This window comes from Lissotriton vulgaris, chromosome 2_1, assembly GCF_964263255.1.
Source record: "Lissotriton vulgaris chromosome 2_1, aLisVul1.2, whole genome shotgun sequence".
NCBI lineage: Eukaryota > Metazoa > Chordata > Amphibia > Caudata > Salamandridae > Lissotriton > Lissotriton vulgaris.
In genome coordinates, this window is record NC_141687.1 from 1,253,419,216 (window position 1) to 1,253,437,950 (window position 18,735).

At 48.5% G+C, this 18,735-nt stretch overlaps 1 long non-coding RNA gene across 1 annotated transcript in view; it reads left to right on the top strand.

The window, feature by feature from the left end:
• Positions 1-3,206: 3,206 nt before the first annotated feature.
• Positions 3,207-18,735, top strand: part of LOC147732452 (uncharacterized) — a 132,022-nt gene continuing 116,493 nt past the window's right edge. The window contains exons 1-2 of the long non-coding RNA XR_015308661.1: positions 3,207-3,323; positions 3,487-3,558. This is a non-coding gene — a long non-coding RNA (uncharacterized LOC147732452). The remainder of the gene's footprint in view (positions 3,324-3,486; positions 3,559-18,735) is intronic.

Here is an 18,735-nt window from a genome sequence, read left to right on the forward strand (position 1 = left end):
ATCCTCTTGGCCAAGAACCCTTTCATCACCCTCAACTTGGATCTTGTGTATGTCCTGTGATTGTGTAGTTTTTCCTTTTAAGATGTTAACATTTTTTCTTCCTTGTGTATAATTTTGTTTTTGTTTTGCGGACGAGGGGCAGGTTGATGATTTGTTTGTCTGGGTGTTTCCGATCTCTGCGCTTAATTGAAGTGCTTGGTCTTGGGTCTTATCTATATGCTTTGAAGCGTTTGATTTAGAGAGTAGTGTTTTTACCTTTAAGGAGGTATGGTGGAAGATTGGGTACGTGTGCATATTTATAAAAGGTGGGGCCTTGAGTTGGGCTTTCCCTTTCTTGACGTGCTTTCTTTGTCTCTTTGTTAACTTTGATTTTGTGTTGACAGTTAAGCTTTGTTTGTTGTCTATTCTGCGCACGCTGTAATCTAAGTCTTCCTCATTTGATTTGCTTATCTCTTGCTCTTGGTCACTGATTTGGTTAAGGTCTCTTACATTATTTACACTCCCAATTTCCTTTTCAACCTTTTTTTCCCCTCTGGGGCTCTTGTCTACTCTGTTTTCTTTTATTACGACTGATGATTGGACTGCCCCAAATATGTCTTTTAGTATGACCGGTAAATTTGACAAGTTGTCCACCAGTTTGCCACATACACAACTTGGCTGGATGATCTCTGTGTGTGGTTCCTCAGTTACCATCCTCGAGAGCAGAGTTGTCATATGGTCTAGCCTGGTGTTTATGCCTGAAATATGGCCAGCAATAAGGTTTATTAGATCAATGTGGACGTCCATTTTGTCCGATTGGAAATTTAAGGCCTTAATTGCCTGGTCCAAGGTGTTTAATAGTGTTATGCTCCATGGGTCTTTGTAGACCTCTCTGGGCAGTGTTTCCTGTACTTTTGACTCTTCTTCTGACCTACTCATAGAGTAAATCGTAATTGGGGACGCTAAGTTTAGGGTTTTTTTTTACCATCCTTTGGATTTTTCTTGCTTTTTATCCCTATTATTGGGGTTGTCCTCTGAATGTAGCGGTGTAGATTCCAGCCTTTCTTTGCCACTCGGTCCCTTTTCCTGATCTTGTGCTTGACTGTGGCCTTCTAGCATGTCTTGGTTCTCTTGGGTTTGATTTTCTATTTCTATTTCTATTTGTCTGTCCAAGCTTATTTCATCAGGTAAGGAAAATGAGGTTTGCCATGTGTCCTCCTGTATGGCAATGTGCTCATCCCCCGTTTTATTTTCCCTTGTTGATAGGTTGTCCTGACTCTTGTTCTTCTCCGTGGTCTTTGTCTCCTTATCTTTTTCAAGAACTTGGGAGTTGTTTTTGTTTATTTGAGCTAGGACAAAACGGACTTGCAGGTGCCAGATTTGCTATTTAGGTTTGGAAAGGCCAGATAATTTTGTAGCTGGTCTATTAGATTGTGCTTTGGGCTGTTCTCGATATAGGTTTTTTGCACTTCTTTGTTCCTCTCCTTATTACTATTTGTTTGTTGCTGCTCATTATCTTTTATCCTTGATACTGGTGAAATTGGACTGGGTAGATCGACTTGTTCCTGCGTTTGACCGTAGATGGCTGCCATGGGGTCCTTTAGGAAAAATAATTTTTGAATTCCAGTCTTATTTTGTTTTAGGCTGGTTGTAGATAGTTCAGGTGCAGACAGCAGTCTCTCTCTTTGTTGTTCAACCTTCTTCTCTCTTCTTCTAGTCTTTTGTGTGCCCTTGTTTTTCTCTTCTTCGTTATTTTGTGTCTTTTCACTTATATCCTGCCGCACTTTCCCGGATCTCATTCTTTCCAGCTTATTTTAAAACCGTAAGGATAAGTATTCCCAGCTCACCGGGTCTTTCGCTTCCGGTTAGGGGCTAGGCGTGGTTTTAATATTTTTTGTTTTAATCTTTCGTACTGCTCCTCCAGTCTGTTGTATTTACCCTGCCTTCACAAGTCCCTCCGCAGCATTGGTGTGGCCGGAGTCCTAGAGCTTCCACTCAGTGGTCTGTTATTCCCGTTCTTTGCCACTTGTACACTTGTACCTGCGAACTTGGATCCTCACCGTCTCCCACTCTACTTTCCGCACCTCCTCCCAAGCCTGTCTGCTCCCTCTGAGTCCTGCCGAGTGACTACTCCCCCACCGAGTCACCTCCTCAGCTACCAAAACTTACGCTAGGTGTGACACGAGATGCTGTGGGGTGGCTTAGGACACAGCACACAACACAGAGTTGGACACGGAGTTGGAACAACTGCCGTCAGGGAGGAACTGCGTTGAAGCATTGAAGCATTGCAGCGTTGTGGTGTCTGGTAGAGTAATGACTCTCTCTAGTCAGTCTCATCAAGATATGCGGTGGCTGCTTGAAACCCACTGTTGGGACCTCAGTCACAAGTTCGCTAGCTCTTAGCACACAGTTGGTTTAATCAGTTTTATCAGGAGCTCCACTCCTCCATGATTTTACTGATGCCTGCGTTAATGCTGGTGCTTAAATAGGGCTTACTAGCTTTATAGTGCTTAATTTGTGTTTAGGTAATGCTTTCGTGCCCTTAGCCCTTTGCGCCGGTAACTCTGCCGAGGTTTGTTTCTCTCGCAGGAATTCTGCTGCCGCTGCCGTTCTTCCCCTCTATCTGCCCTTTGCCTGCTGGATTCCGTGACCAGTCCTTGAGTCTTAAAGCGACAGGCGACGGGCGGATGTTTTTTCAGGCGTGTTTAAACAGCAGGGTATGGCTGGCTGCTGGCGTTTAGACTGTTATGGTGATTCTGGCGTTTAGACTGTTACAGTGATTCAGGGTGGCTTCAGGGGCTACAGGACCTCAAGGCTCTCGGTGCTTCAGGGGCTTCAGGGGCTTAGGGCTATCAGCCTGCTCCCGCCGGACCCGCGCCCGCACCCCGCACCCGGCACCCGACACCCATCCCCAGGCTCACCGCTCACTACTTCACGCCGTCTCTCTCCTTGCAGTATAGTGCGGCGTGGTGGGACGCTGTTCGGGGAGCCTCAGGGTACGGAGAGCTCAGCTCCGGCTCAGGCTGTCAAATGCCACCAGCTCGCTGCCTCCAAGGTTCGGCCCTTCGAACGGCCCCCAGCTCGCCACCGCTCCGATTATGGCTCTAGCTTTTCCGGCACCACTCCTGCAACCGCTTCGCACTGCACTTTGAAAGGCATTTCCGGTCAACTGAGATCCGAGACCACACCAGAAACCTGAGAGAGAGCTCAATGCGTCATAGCTTCCATTTTACATGTTATACTTCTTTTTATATTACTTTGGTGGGAAGAGTTAGTTGTAATTCAGCAGCAATCCGAAATGTTACTGACCAAGGGAAACGGTTATATGATTTGTGAAACTCCTGGTAAGCAAAACACGTTTTGCCCTTTTAATGTTAGGTTAATTTTTGCTGCCTAAAATTACAACAGTTTGCACCCCCACTGCTAAGGTGGTGTATCCGTGGATTCTGACATGTCTGAGTTTGAAGGTTGAATTTTTCTTGGTCTAATTGTCTCATTCTTTCTTAGTTTGACAAGTCAATCTCTACAACTCGGCACTTCTTGCAGAACCAGGTCACCATGACAGAATCCGTCTCCTCTGTAAGTAAAATCATTTGTTTCTGCCTTTTATTTGACCAAACAGAAGACCTTTGACAATTGAGTCTAAAACTCAATCAATCATGTTTCTTATAAAGTGCAACTGCTCGCCAATTGGGGTCTCCAGGTGCTGAAAACGAACCGAAAAATTTAAAAAACACTGGTCTAGTCACTAACTTTAGGTTCCAGAGTAGCGTACAACTCGCCATATAGCGCTTTAACCCCTCGTCAGGAGAAGTAAATGCTATATAAATGTAATTAAAATACAATTCAAAGTTAAACTGTAGTTTAATATTGAGACACAACTTTTCCCTCCTTGGGATACTATACTTCATCTTCTCTTACCTCTATGCTAATCAAGGTATGATCGTGTTCATTCTTTTGTCACCAAAAATATCTCCTGGTGCTAAAATAGATTACTTAGACCGGTCATGTGCTGTAGCAGAAGGGAAGCAAAAACTGGTTCGAGTTAGGGGACCAGGGAGAAGAAAGAAAGCTTTCCCAAATGGGCCAGCTTATTTACTGAACAGGAAGAGGAAAATGTAACCTTTTCTCTGCTGGAGGGTCTGCACACCTCTGTACCCTTTTTCAAGAGATTGGTATTAATTTGTTTAAATGCATGTACCTGTTTGGTCGCTTCATGCGCATATGAACATTATATGATTCTTTTTCATTACATTCCAGGCTAAGTATTGATGCAAGCCCTACATCCATATCTCATTGCTTCCTGAAAACATAATGAAAAATGTCGAGATATTTTCTTTTATTAACACATGTGCTCATTGTGTTTTTGCATTTCTGAAATGATCAATATGAATCTCAGAACACTAACCAAGGAAATATTGCCCTGAATGTCTGGAGTCCTGCAGTATCCAACATGTGAGGGTCTTCCTAGGACATTAAATCTGCACAACCAATGATGCAATATTAGCCATATTGCGGCACAATAACTATTTAAAATGCACTTTTCAGGAATGTATTGGTGCACGCCCATATAACTGGTTAGCCAGGAGAACACATGACAGTTGTCATGTTTTAGCAACTTCTTTTTCCTAAACATGGTAATTCCCTCTAGCGATCCTAGCACAGGAACATATTTCTCCCAAGGTTTGAGACCATCGGTGTTCTACTGGGTCTTTTGAGGGTGGGGGATACTACACATATGGGGGTTTCTTGGAGTGTCCACAGGCAATAAACTGGGTGCAGTGCCATGGAAAATTTGCTGTGATAGACACTCCAGAAATTCTGGCAAAACACAAGTTACACCATCCAACTTTGCCACACTTCACTTGATAAAAGCAATACCCCATATGTGTGTGTGGGTCTATTACCAGGGACAAGGACAGGCCAGCACATTAAGCATGCGAAGACTCCATTGACAGGACATTGATTTCTGAAAGTCACAGATTTGGGCTGTTCCTATCCAGTACGATAAGCCCACCAACACATGAGAGGTACTGTCTTTATCATTAGAAGTGTGGGTGAGCTGGTTGGTGGAATTGTTGCTGTTCCCGACAAAAGATAGAGGGTGATATGTACAATAAAGTGGCGGAGCGTGTCTGGGCTTAACGACACGCTCCGCCACTTCGGAAACGCACGGCTGAATTCCCGTTTTATTTTTCACTGCTCCCAGCACAATCAGTGTTTGGGGGCAGTGACTGACAGCAGGGGAGTGGTGCTCACTCCACCAGTTTACACTGCACAAGACACTTTGGCCGTCCGTCTTGCGATGGCCAGCCTGGCATGCGCAGTGTAAACCTCTCCACCTAGCTGTCTCAGACAGACGGGTGGAGAGCAGGCACAGACCTTCTATGCCTGCTGAAGCGTCGAGGCAGCCCACTCCAGCCAACAATGGCGTTGCTCTCATGCTGCTCATCTGGAGCATGAAAGCAGCCTCGAGATTTGAAGAAGGGGATTGCCTGAGTCTCACTGAGGTGCCTGATGTTGCACTGACGCCAGAAGAATGAAGAAAGGAGAGTGAAACACGGGTTTGTTTTAATTTTTTATATATTATCTTTTTGCACCCCCACTAGGTGTGTTTCTCAGTCCCCCCCCACACCACTCTAGCATTGAGAGTCTCCTTTGAGTCCATGTCACCTTTCTGCACTTTAGTCTGATAACTATAACAAATGCCTAAACATTGCATTTCATTCTATCAACTGTTATATCAGATGAATTGTTACATTAATTGCATCAGTGTTTAATTCCTATAAATGTATATCCCTGAGAACCACCGTTTTTTATTATTTCAATCAGGATTACTCTTGTTAACCGAATGTATAAGAACAATTCAATCAGCGTCTGGCTTCTATGTTGGTAACAGACATGGATTTCTTTCTTAGGCTTTAAAAACTCTGGCTCTTTTCTGGGGCATAGATGACTGTATTTTGTCCTTCATAATAGCGAGAAGGAGATTCAGACACTTTTCAGCTCTTGCTGCTGTGAGTGGACAAAGCAGTACAATTCTGAGTGCCCCTCTCTTAAATTGAAGATTGTGAGGGGTTAAGATTATCACAAACAATAGGACAGAAAAGAGAACTCCAGAGTTTATTGAGCAGATCCAACCGGGCGAAAAAGGAAGATAAAGACGTACGAGAATGCTGAGGCAATATACATTAGTATATATGTCTTCAAATAAAACACAAGCACAGTCACGCACCAGATTGGTTTCAGTACACTGAAGCCTAAGGTCTGTGTGCCAGCCATCTGTACGTGAAGTAGGCCTGTTTCCACATCATTAATGCTACAGAAATGGAACAGTTGAAAATGGATGCTATTCATTTAAAACATAGCTTGGAACCCTCGCCTCAGCCCAGAGAATCAATCAATCAATCAATCACAGACATTTATATAGCGCACTACTTACCCGGAGGGTCTCAAGGCGCTAGGGGGGGGGGGGGGGGTGCTGCTACTGCTCTAATAGCCAGGTCTTGAGCTTCTTCCTGAAGGAGAGGTGGTCTTGGGTCAGGCGCAGGTCGGTCGGTAGGGAGTTCCAGGTCTTGGCGGCCAGGTAGGAGAAGGACCTTCCTCCTGTTGTCGTTCTCCGGATGCGGGGGACGGCGGCGAGGGCGTGGCTGGCTGATCGGAGATGTCGTTTGGGAACGTGGAATTTGATGCGGTTGTTGAGGTAGCTAGGGCCTTGATCGTGTAGGGCTTTGTGTGCGTGGGTGAGGAGGCGGAAGGTGATTCTTTTGTTGACGGAGAGCCAATGCAGGTCTCTCAGATGTCCGGAGATGTGGCTGTGTCGTGGGATGTCGAGGATGAGTCTGGCCGAGGGTTCTGGATCCGCTGGAGTCTCTTCTGGAGCTTGGCGGTTGTTCCGGCGTAGAGGGCGTTGCCGTAGTCCAGTCGGCTAGTGACGAGGGCCTGGGTGACCGTCTTCCTTGTCTCGGTGGGGATCCACCGGAAGATCTTCCGTAGCATGCACAGGATGTTGAAGCATGTCGAGGAGACGGCGTTGACTTGTCTGGTCATGGTGAGGGAGGAGTCCAAGATGAAGCCCAGGTTGCGTGCGTGGTCTGTCGGTTTGGGTGCGCTGCCCAAGGCGGGGGGCCACCAGGAGTCGTCCCAGGCGGAGGGCGAGGAACCCAGGATGAGGACTTCCGTCTTGTCTGAGTTCAGTTTCAGGCGGCTGGTCGTCATCCACTCTGCTACGTCTTTCATCCCTTCGTGAAGGTTGGCTCTGGCGGCGGCGGGGTCGTTGGTCAGGGAGAGGATCAGCTGGGTGTCGTCAGCGTAGGAGATGATGTTGAGGTTGTGTTGGCGTGTGATGGCTGCGAGGGGGCTCATGTATACGTTGAAGAGGGTGGGGCTCAGCGAGGATCCTTGAGGGACGCCGCAGATGACTTTGGTGGCCTCTGACTTGTATGGTGGTAGACGGACTCTCTGTGTTCTTCCGTCGAGGAAGGAGATGATCCATTCCAGTGCCTTCTCCTGGATTCCGACGTTGCTGAGGCGCTGCACTAGGGTGCGGTGGCAGACAGTGTCGAAAGCCGCGGAGAGGTCTAGAAGGATGAGGGCCGCTGTTTCTCCGTTGTCCATCAGGGCTCGGATGTCGTCGGTGGCAGCTATGAGGGCGGTCTCGGTGCTGTGGTTGGCTCGGAAGCCAGACTGTGAGGGGTCGAGGGATCCATTCGTCTCGAGGAAGGCGGCCAGCTGCTTGTTGACGGTCTTCTCAATTACTTTGGCTGGGAACGGGAGGAGCGAGATGGGGCGGTAATTCTTGAGTTCGGTGGGGTCCGCTGTAGGTTTCTTTAGTAGGGCGCTGAGTTCGGCGTGCTTCCAGCTCTCCGGGAATGTGGCGGTGTCGAAGGAGGTGTTGATGATGTCCCGCAGGTGGGGTGCGATGACCGCGTCGGCCTTGTTGAAGATGTGGTGAGGGCAGGGGTCGGTCGGAGATTCGGAGTGGATGGAGTTCATCATGTGGATGGTGTCTTCGGTGCTGATCGGAGTCCAAGTGCGGAGGGTGGTGGTGGGGGGCGGTGGTTCGGTCGTGGCGTGCGTCGGTTGAGTGCTGAAGCTGTTGTGTATGTCCGCGATCTTGTTGTGGAAGTAGGAGGTGAGGGAGTTGCAGAGGTCTTGCGATGGGGTGATGTTGTTGTTTCCGGCGTTGGGGTTGGAGAGCTCTTTGATGATGTTGAAGAGTTCCTTGCTATTGTGTGCGTTGTTGTCCAGCCGGTCCTTGAATGCAGTTTTCTTAGTGGCGCGGATCAGTTGGTGGTGCTTCCGGGTGGCAAGCTTGAGGGCGGTCATGTTTTCCGGTGTTGGTTCCCTTCTCCAGGCTTTCTCGAGGGCTCGGCAGTTCTTCTTGGAGCTCTTGAGTTCGTCGGTGAACCAAGGGGTCTTCTTGCTGCCGGGTCTGCTAGGCGGGGTCCTCAGTGGGGCGAGTTCGTCGGCGCAGTTGTTGATCCACTTCGTGAGGTTGTCGGCAGCCTCGCTGGGGTTCGCTGAGCTGGCGGGGGGGTGCTGGCTCAGGGAAGCGGCGAGCTGGTCGGCTGTGATCTTGTTCCAGCTTCTTCGAGCAACTGGTAGCTGGTGGTGGTGGATCGTCGTTCTTCTGAAGGTGAAGTGGACGCAGCTGTGGTCCGTCCAGTGGAGTCCAGCGGCGTGGCTGAAGGCGATGTCTTTGCTGGATGAGAAGACGGCGTCGAGTGTGTGTCCGGCGAGGTGGGTGGGGGTGGATACCAGCTGCTTGAGTCCGAGGTTGGCAAGGTTGGCGAGGTTGGCGAGCAGGGTGATGGTGTTGCGGTCGTTGTTGTTCTCCAGGTGGAAGTTGAGGTCCCCTAGGAGGATGTAGTCGGCGGAGGGGAGGGCATGCGGGCTGACGAAGTCGGCGATGTCCTCGCTGAATTGTGTGCGTGGTCCCGGGGGTCGGTAGATCAGGGTGCCTCTGAGGGTGGTCTTCGGGTCGGTGCGGATCTGGAAGTGTAGGTGTTCGGCGGTTTTCAGGGTGTCGTCGGTGTTGGTCGTGATGTGGATGGTGTCCCTGTGGATGATGGCGATGCCTCCTCCAGTCTGTTTGACGCGGTCTCTTCGGGTGATCTTGTAGCCCTCTGGGATGGCGATGGCGATGTCGGGCGCTGAGGAGTCGTTCATCCAGGTTTCCGTGAGGAAGGCGACGTCAGGAGCTGTGGTGTCGAGGAGGTTCCAGAGTTCGATGGCGTGCCTGTGGACGGAGCGGGTGTTGAGCAGGATGCACTTGAGGTGGTTGCTGCTGGTGTTCGGCTTGGCGGGTGCTGGTGTGGGGCAGGTCCGGATGCAGGTGAACTTGCAGGCGTGGCAGCTGAAGGGTCCGTGGGTGCGCCTCGGGGTGGCTCGGTAGCATCCAGGGGTCCCGCCGGTGTTGAGTGCGATGAGTTCGGTGGCATTGTAGGACAGTCGGGTCGTCTTCCGACGGTGGGGGCCAGGGGTCCTGGCGCTGGGCGCGGTCCGGTCGCGGACGGCGCAGACGGGCTTACCTTTGGCGCACAATCGGCGCTCCCGCTGCGCGTGACCGCTGCGCGTTCGCACGGTCGCCATGTATGGCGAAGTGCGAGGGAGGGCGGGGCAGCTGGGAGGCGGGAGCGGGGAGGGTACAGAAAGAAAAAAGGGGGCGTGGTCAGCGGCGGTGGCGGGAAGCGGGGAGCGGGTAGGGAGGAGACGGGGGCAAAACAGGCAAACAGGCAAGAATAAAACAATTAACAATTAAACAAAATACAATAAAATACAAACAGTGCAGAGGGGCACACGGCGAGATAGCGGGGTGCAGGAGTCTGCAGGTCAGGCGAGCACAGCGCTACGCCGTGGGAGACCACGCCGCTCGGAGGCAGGGGGCGTGGTCACACAGCGGCGGCCGGGGCAGCGAGGCAGGCAGGCAGGAGGCACACGCAGCAGCTGGTGGCCGTGCGGCGCGGGGGGTGTCCTAAACTAGGTCACACTCACCTGCGTCGCACGGTCGCCATATATGGCCAAGTGCGAGGGAGGGCGGGGCAGCTGGAAGGCGGGAGCGGGGAGGGTACAGAAAGAAAAAAGGGGGCGTGGTCAGCGGCGGTGGCGGGAAGCGGGGAGCGGGTAGGGAGGAGACGGGGGCAAAACAGGCAAACAGGTAAGAATAAATCAATTAACAATTAAACAAAATACAATAAAATACAAACAGTGCAGAGGGGCACACGGCGAGATAGCGGGGTGCAGGAGCCTGCAGGTCAGGTGAGCACAGCGCTACGCCGTGGGAGACCACGCCGCTCGGAGGCAGGGGGCGTGGTCACACGGCGGCGGCCGGGGCAGCGAGGCAGGCAGGCGGGAGGCACACGCAGCAGCTGGTGGCCGTGCGGCGCGGGGGGTGTCCTAAACTAGGTCAGAGAAGCATTTCTGTCTCAGCGGACTCTATTGGTTGTTGGGGTGTACCTTTCCGCCTCCATTCCTCTTCCACTTTGTCCTCTTGTCTCCTCATCTGTTGACTTCCTCCTTCACTCTTTTCCCAGTGTTCACTTTTCTTTGTCTCACCCATCACTCCCTCTCATTTCAACCTCCCCCTCACTTTTTTTATGTCCCGATCATCATTTCTCTTGCTCAAATCCCCCTGCTATTCTCACCCCTTACCCCTTGCACTTTTCCCTTTGTGCTCCTCTTTGAAATGTTCGCACCTCTTTTTCGTTCCTAGAACCCATCTTCTTACGTGTCTTGTTCTTTTTTTTTCTCCTGCCCTCTTGTTCCGTCCTCTGCCTCATTCTCCTTTCTTTGTGTCTCTTCTCGTGACCCCTGCATGCTCTTCCTTCCTAATGACTCCACATTTGACCCGCTGGGGCTGTGGTTGTAAGTTTTGCTTAGGAATGAAAGGCTGTCTACATAGAAGGCTTCCTCGTCTTCAATACATTCCTCGTTTGGTTCTATGTCAAATGAAGATCCATTGACAAGATTGACATTATTGCTCTTTATTGCTCTTTATTTTACTATAATACTGAAAGATAGGAAGGAACTCTAATGTGCGCTCAGCACCCTAAAGTAGATGTCCAGGCAAAGTCTGGAACACGGGTCCAAGCGACGGGAAAACCCTTAGGTAAACCTATAAGTCCATTACAGGAACTATAAAGTCACACGATGATCCAATATGGAGGTTAAAAAGTCATCTTTATTCACAACTTTCTTCATATTGCTTAAATCATTCTATCCAAACATGATTTAATCCTTTCTTGTAGCTGATGCATTTAGATCATTAAGAACTTTTTTCAATGCTTAATTGTCCAGGAAAAAGAGTAACATTCATGCACTGGCACTGCATTCTGCCACATAATGTTCTCCTTTCAAAAGCAGTTTGTTGGAAACACCAAGGGCATATGTATGAAAATCTTCGTTTGCGATTCTCAAATAACGATTTTTTGCGAATCGCTATTTGAGAATTGCAAAAAGGGATGTATGTAAGAAAATCTCAATTTCTTAGTTATTTCTTAGTTTTCCTTAATTGCAATTAGCAAATTGCAAAATCGCAGTTAAAGAATACTTTTTCATTCATTTCTATGGGCCAGGAGGCCATTAGGAATGAATGTGAAGTAATTCTCGATTTGCGATTCACAATTTGAGAATCACAAATTGAGAATAATTTCAAGGGTGCAAGTGTCTCATAAGGACACCTGATGCACCCCTGAAATGAACATGTGTGCGCATTTGGCGCACATACATGCCCTAAGGGCATGTATGTGCGCCATATGGCACCTTCACAAATGCCAAAAAGTGAATTTGTGAAAAAAATCGCAAATTACCACCAACTTGAAGTTGGTGGTAATTTGCGATTGCTTAAGGAGAATCGCAAAAATGTAATGCTTGTTGCATAGCATATAAGGAATCGCAATTTGCGATTCCTTAAATGCTTACGCAAAATTAAGGAATTGTAAATTTTGCGATTCCTTAATTTTGTGATGAGATTTCCCTACTACATACCGTTTTGCGAATTTTTACTCGCAAATGCTTCTTTTTTGCGAATCGCAGCGTTTGCGAGTAAAAATTCTGTTGATAAATCTGCCCCCAAGTTCAGGATCCTCCCTGCTCTGTGCCTGCAACACAGCAAAGCAATGAACAATAAACACGGAAAAAGTTTTAATTAAAAAATCGCATTGACTACATGGAGTGTTAAATCATGGTTGGCTATCACCATCTAAGGAATATGAAGAAAGTTGTGAAATAAAGATTACCTTTTAACCTCCATGTGAGAAGTTGGCCTGATATGTGATGTTTCCAATTCTGGAACCACCTTGTATCAGTCCAAACAATCCCTTATGGTGTCTGGTTGTAAGTCAACCTTATAGACAAGCTATCCTAGTGGTAGCATGGACTAAGCAGCCTTAAAGGCTAAACTCTAGAGGTCGTGTTAAGCGAGCTGTTTTACCAATCACAATCCTGTAATACCAAATGAAAGGACACCACACAAGTTATATATAAAAATATGTGTATTTATTTCTAAAATAATCCTCTGTACTCTTTATGAGTGCAGAGGCACAAGCGTTACAACAAAAGCACAGTTAAACATATGAAAGTTGCACAATTATGGATGAGGGCGGGTGGCCACTCAAACCATATATTAAGAAAGTGGTATAAGAGATACCAATCGAACAGTGATTGGGCCTAGGGAATCGCTGGGAGCAGTCGGGACTAGCAATGCTGAAGTCGGGAAAAGCCCGCAGGATTCGGGTGCAGCGCTTAAAGCACAAGCATGCACCAATGCAAAGTCAATGGTGCGTAAAAGTTATAAAGTTATAGTTTAAGGAGACTTCCGCTTAACCTAGCAAGATGAAACTTTAGACACATACACTAGAGGTGTGTACCAGTGTGGGAACACCAGCGTTGATGAGTTACCTCACCCACAGGAAGCAGGTGCACAGGTGCAAAGTAGTGTCGGGTTTTGTCACGCTGGTTGATGGTGCTTGAAGCTGAAGATGCTGCAGGCGTCGTGAAGGAGAAGTGTCCGGTGTGATCCAAGGGTGGATCGGAGTTGTAGAGTACCTGAAAGCAAAGGGGACTGAGTCTGGGTAACTCAGCAGTGACAAGGGTGGAACCAGGACAGAACCAGGCAATGTCGGGCGCAATCAGGTGGTTGTCGAGGAGCTTCTCTCTGCTGCCACGTGGACTCTAGGGCATCTGCGACGTCCAGGAGTGGATCACGAACTGTCCCACAAAGGCTCTCACCGTCGGCGGTGTCGGTTTCAGGATTGGAGCAAACAACACTTGGCAAGAGCAATCCATGCAGGACTGGAAGATTGCTTCTCACTCAGACCAGGAGGTTCAAAGCGTGTGCTCCTTTTCAGAGGAGTGAGTGCAAGTCTGGAGCAACCAGAATCACAAGTTAGTTTTCATAGTTCGTCGGCACAGGGGCCACAAGCCAATGGGCAAGTGACCGGGCGAACGAGTCAAGCCAAAAGATGCAGAAGGGCCCCACGCAGCACTCGGTGAGTGTAGAGGGGTGGGCTTCACTGCAAGAGCGGCTCAGGGCTGGGGCTTCTCAAACCCAGATGTACAGCTTCGAGGGTCACTCGTGGGCTGCACGGTCAGCATCTCGTGGTCTTTTAAATATGGTGGGCCCCACGCTTCCGGTCACCTCCACGGGTCTCAGCTCTGCAGGGACTGTGGATCGGGCTGTTAGAAGGCAGGCTCGCTTGGTCTTGTTGAACTCTGTTGCTCGAGTTCTGGCGGGAACTGCAACAAAGCAAATGTCGAGGTGCTGGATGGTGCCTGTTTGCACAGGGTGGTCACTCCTTGACCACAAGGGAGATTCTTCAGTCTTCTACGTCGAGTAGGATGTAGAAGGGTCCAGAGTTTCATTTCATAAGTTTCAGTCAGGATAATCTGAGTGCTTTGGCACTGCTCCCATTCTTATACCAATCTAGGGGGCTGGATTACCTGCTAGGTCCCCTCCTCTGGGTGGGACCCAGGAAGGGGGTGGTTACACCCCTTTCCCTTTGTCCAGGTCATGCTGGGACTTGGGCTGGTGTGCCCCAGAACCGGTTTGACCGGATTATGCAAGGGGAAGCCTTGTGCGCCCCAGGCACTGTCTGGTTTCTTTCAAACTTCCCTGCTACAATCCACTATCTCCTGTCTGGGGTGGTGTGACACCTCCCTGTGACAGGAAACCCTTTGTCCAGGCCTCCTTGGCTGACTGTCGGTCAGCAGCAGGAGGTCAGACCCGTGTCTGTGGCAGAAGCATCCATTTTGTGGTGCTGAGGCTCCTTTTAAAATCAACCGCGTTTTAGCAAAGTAACATGTCGTCTCCCTCTAGAGGGGTGGAATGCTGTCCCCGTCAATAGGACTGTCGAGGGGATAGTATTCCAAATCGTATGACACCTTACATGACATGTTTTGATAAAGCCAAACCAAAGTTAACATATAACCGCGAGGATTATATTGCACTTAATAGTATATGGTATGGCATTATCCCCGAACAGCTTAGGGAATTGGTCCCGACAGCTGCAGACAGGCTCAGCTCATACTAGAGCACCATCTCATGTAAAACCAAGCACTCTGCCTCCAGGATTGTTAAGGCCTGCCATAGGAGTGACTTATAGGTATATATGTGTCCAGATAGGTTTAGATATAGGCATACTATATCTAAGCAAGGGGTGATTACACCACCTTGCCCCAGCTGAGTGATCAGCCAGTTGTGTCAATTTTGGATAGCCAGCCAGGGGTGGCAAAAGATATGCTGCAGCCCCTGGTAGGCCTTGGATGCACCTATGCCCTGGGCACCTATAGTGCACTGTACAGGGGCTGATAAGGTGACGCAAGCCAATTTAGTTATGCACCTAGGGTACATGGAATCCATTTTACAGAGAGAGCCGATAGCCTGGGGCCCTGATTAGCAGGGAACCAGGCCAACTAAGTCGAAAACCAGCTAAACACAAGGCAAAAAATCTGGGGTAACCATAGTCCGGTAGCCACCTTCCTACACTCCATATTGAATCATTGTGTGATTTAATAGTCCCTGTAATAGGCTTTTTACTTTCCCTAACGGGCTTTTCTCTTTGGTTGGACTTTTGTTTCAGACCTTGCCTGGACATCTACTGTAGGGTGCTGAGTCACACTTTATTAATTTAGTTAGAGACAATTTTTGCTTGTCTCTCTTTAGGGGATGGTAGTTGTAGATCCTTGGCACAGTAAAGAATTGTACACATTTTTGAAATGTCTATATGATAAGTGTGGCTATATGTTAGTGCCTTACCACCAGACTGTGCATTATTTATTGAAGGAAGGAATATATGAATGATCCCTTGCCATGTAATTTTTATGTCACTTAGAAAGAAAAACGTGTCTTTAGTTAAGTTGAACTGACTTTCGTTTCCAAAATGTTTCTGGCTTTCCTGTGCTTACATTGCATGCATTAGAACCGAAGGCCAAATCTACTGGCTACTCCTGTGTTTGCTGATAATTTCTAGCCCTGCCCATGTCTGTTCTTTGATAGCACAGACTGCGAGAGTAACACCTGATTATGAGTACTCCCCCTTCCTCCCAAGCCTTACCAGTCACTCAGATGAACATTTCACTTCCTTTTTTAACAAATCCATGTCTATAGGAGGGTTTGTGGACATTTCTGGATGGGTTTTCTAACATTAAGTTGGTTAATAACCACAAACTTGTAGGTTTGACGATCTTCACAAAAAATGCTGATACTTTCCTACCATAAAACAGCTTGCCAATCTATCCATGTCAGAATAAATGTGTTTTTAGGATGCAAATAATGAAAGAAACCCTCAAAATGAATATATGTGATGGGGAAAGGCTTCTGTACAGGGAATAACACTCACCCCACCCCACCCCATGAATTAGCAAACAAAGCAAAAACAGTCATCGTGCAAATATACATTTGTGTTCCATTTTCTTATGTCGAATTACACACCCAGTTACAATTTTGCATTTGGAAAATTACGGACACCTAACGGTGGTAGAGAAGAATTGTATTTGTATTCATAAAAAATCCTCAATTTGCACCAAATATACAAGTAACTTTACAGGGACAGATGTCTGACTTTTTTCATTAAAAACCTTTCAGTCACGTTCATGGTCTTTGTCATTTGTGCAAATTTCTGATGGAAAGTTCCCTCTGGAGTTTACGGATTGTCCTAACAGTTTGTCTCTTTATAATCATCTTTTACAGTGAGCACAATGAGTCACGTACCGAATGCAGTGGAAGATTACTGGGCAGAGGAAAACTCAGACGGCTACGAAGATGTCACCATGCACTTCTTATGGGAAGCTCTACGTGATGTTCCATGGGGCCTCAGTGGAGGCTGCTGAATCAATCATCAGAGATGGATTCAAAAGATCAAGTGATGGCTGTAGGGAAGTGGGTTTCTGTTGCAGTAACCCCTCCCACACTTTTTGCCTGATGCACTTTTCCTTGGTGTGCCCTGGGTCCCTGCCAATCAGGGACCCAGGGCCTGTGTTCCTTCCCTAACAACTATACTAAAGCCTAAACCCAATTGACCTCTCTGGCCACAGGTAAGCCCTTGGTAAATGGTGCCCTAGGTACCCAGGGCACTGTGACCAAAGAAGACCCCTAAGGGCTGCAGCACTTATTGTGCAACCCTGAGGGGCCCTCTACCCTGACACACATACACTGCCTTGGCAGGCTGAGTGTCTGGGTACAGAACTAAACAGAGAGTCGACTGGGCACACATCCCTGTGAGCCATGCCCACAAACACACTGCCCTGGCATACATCAGACACCCCTCTAGCTGGGTGCACTATGCCAAGCTCAGCCACCCACATGCTAGACTTTGAATCTGTAATCCGTGCTTTGCCACCAGCCGTTGGTCAGTGGAGCAGAGCTGGACGAGGGAACGACTGCAGCAGTGGCTCCACAGCTCCACAGTACCTCGTTACCTCTGCTCCTTTGTTTTTCGATTCCGCGGCAGAGGTTAGCGGCCCTCTTCTTTTCTGAACTGCTCCCCCGTTCTGTGTCCTGTTAGGGGGTCGAGCAGCAGATTCGAGGGCGGATCGGGGACCGCGGAGGCGACAGGCGGCTGCGGCAGCGGCGGAGTTGAGTGTGGGGGCTGGGTGGAGCTGTGTGCGGAGTCGAGCAGGGAAGGCAGGGGAAGCCGGCCCCCGCCCCACCACTCCTTTGCTCATTTGCTCCCTTGCTCCCCCACCACCGCTGATACCGCAGCCAATCAGCAAAATCGGCCGAGCATCCACCACCAGCCCCAAAAACTCCACAGTTGTGGGGAGAGGAGAGCGGGCTGCTGGAGTGCCTGCAAAAAGGAAAAAAGGAGGACACAGCAGCTTGTTGGCAGAAGGCAGAAGGTGAGAGGCGCATGCTGAGAGGCTCTGGGGGAAGATCTGCCCCTCCTATCCTTTCGCCCCTAGGGAAATTGGAGTTTGGAGACTGGGGGGTGACCCACAAAAAGAGTCCCACAAAACTTAAGAAAAGAGCCACAATAGACCCACATAAAGGGCTGTGAGAAGGGGGTGATTATCAAAAGGGGCTTGGCCAAGGGGCAGAGGAGTACAGTCCCCACTCGGGACATCCACCAGCGAGCCGCGCTCTCATCCCTCACGAGGGAATTTCTCAGCAGCCAGGGAAAACAGCCATATCTGACAACATCAAACTCTCCTGAATAATCTGAACAAACCTAACAAATCGAACACCAGATTACCGGACAACCCAGTCAAACCTAGTCAAACTCCCACATTCACGCAGGAACTAAAAGTCACTACCAGCTGCTTCAAATTTCAATCACTCAACAACTACTCAATAATTATCACTAAAAACAGGAAAACCAACAAAGCAAACAAATCAAACAATCAAGAATTAACCAAGGAACAACTAAGGAAAACTTGTGGTAAAAGATATCAGAATCACATCAGAACAAAAACAACATTGCTAAACACGCTTCAATTATCAATAAAGGCCATGCGGTACCACTCGAAAAAAATGGACATACAACTATCCCTCCTAAACTTCTTGGCCATACACGTAGCCATAATTGATAACAAGTTGGCAGATATGAATGGCATGATAAAGAGGGTGCAAGCGGAAACAAAAATAGAGCAGCCAAGTTGTGCCTGTTATACAATTGTGGATAAACTTACTTCAATCCCTCAACTCCTGAAGCATCTTAGCGGATTTAAAACAGACAAAGGAAAACACAACCACAAACAAGCCAGATCCTGGCGAAGAAGGCCCACAACAACTGGTCAGACATCCCAGAGAACTGTCATACACAGTAAACCCACTGAACTCACCAACTGCGCCTAACAGCCAAAGAGGAGAGTGCGAGCCAAACAGCCCAATCGGTCCGGAAACCATTAAACCTATTTACGAAACCTATGCAGGGGTCACAGGGAAATCATTAAGGCAGCTCCCCGATAAACAAAGGAGCAAAGCCCAGGTGCAAACAAATATAAACCCAGTAAACACGCAAGTGCTAGAACTAGACACCGCTATAAGTCCCCATAATGAAATCATTGGGAAAGCAGGCAAGGAAAAACTGACAGTAGAAAACAAAAGACCCCGAAAACCAAAAAGGAAAGGAAGAAATAAGACAGCTAACACAAAATCATTTTTCAAAAGGATAACCAAGACTCCAGAAAAAGAAGTAGTAGACGAAATAGAAAGTCCGCCCACGACCACAAAAAGACCCCCGGTCAAGGAGACGGTAAAAACAACAAAAAGGGAGGATCCCACCCATTCAAACTCAAGCTGCCGGCAGACGGAAGCAA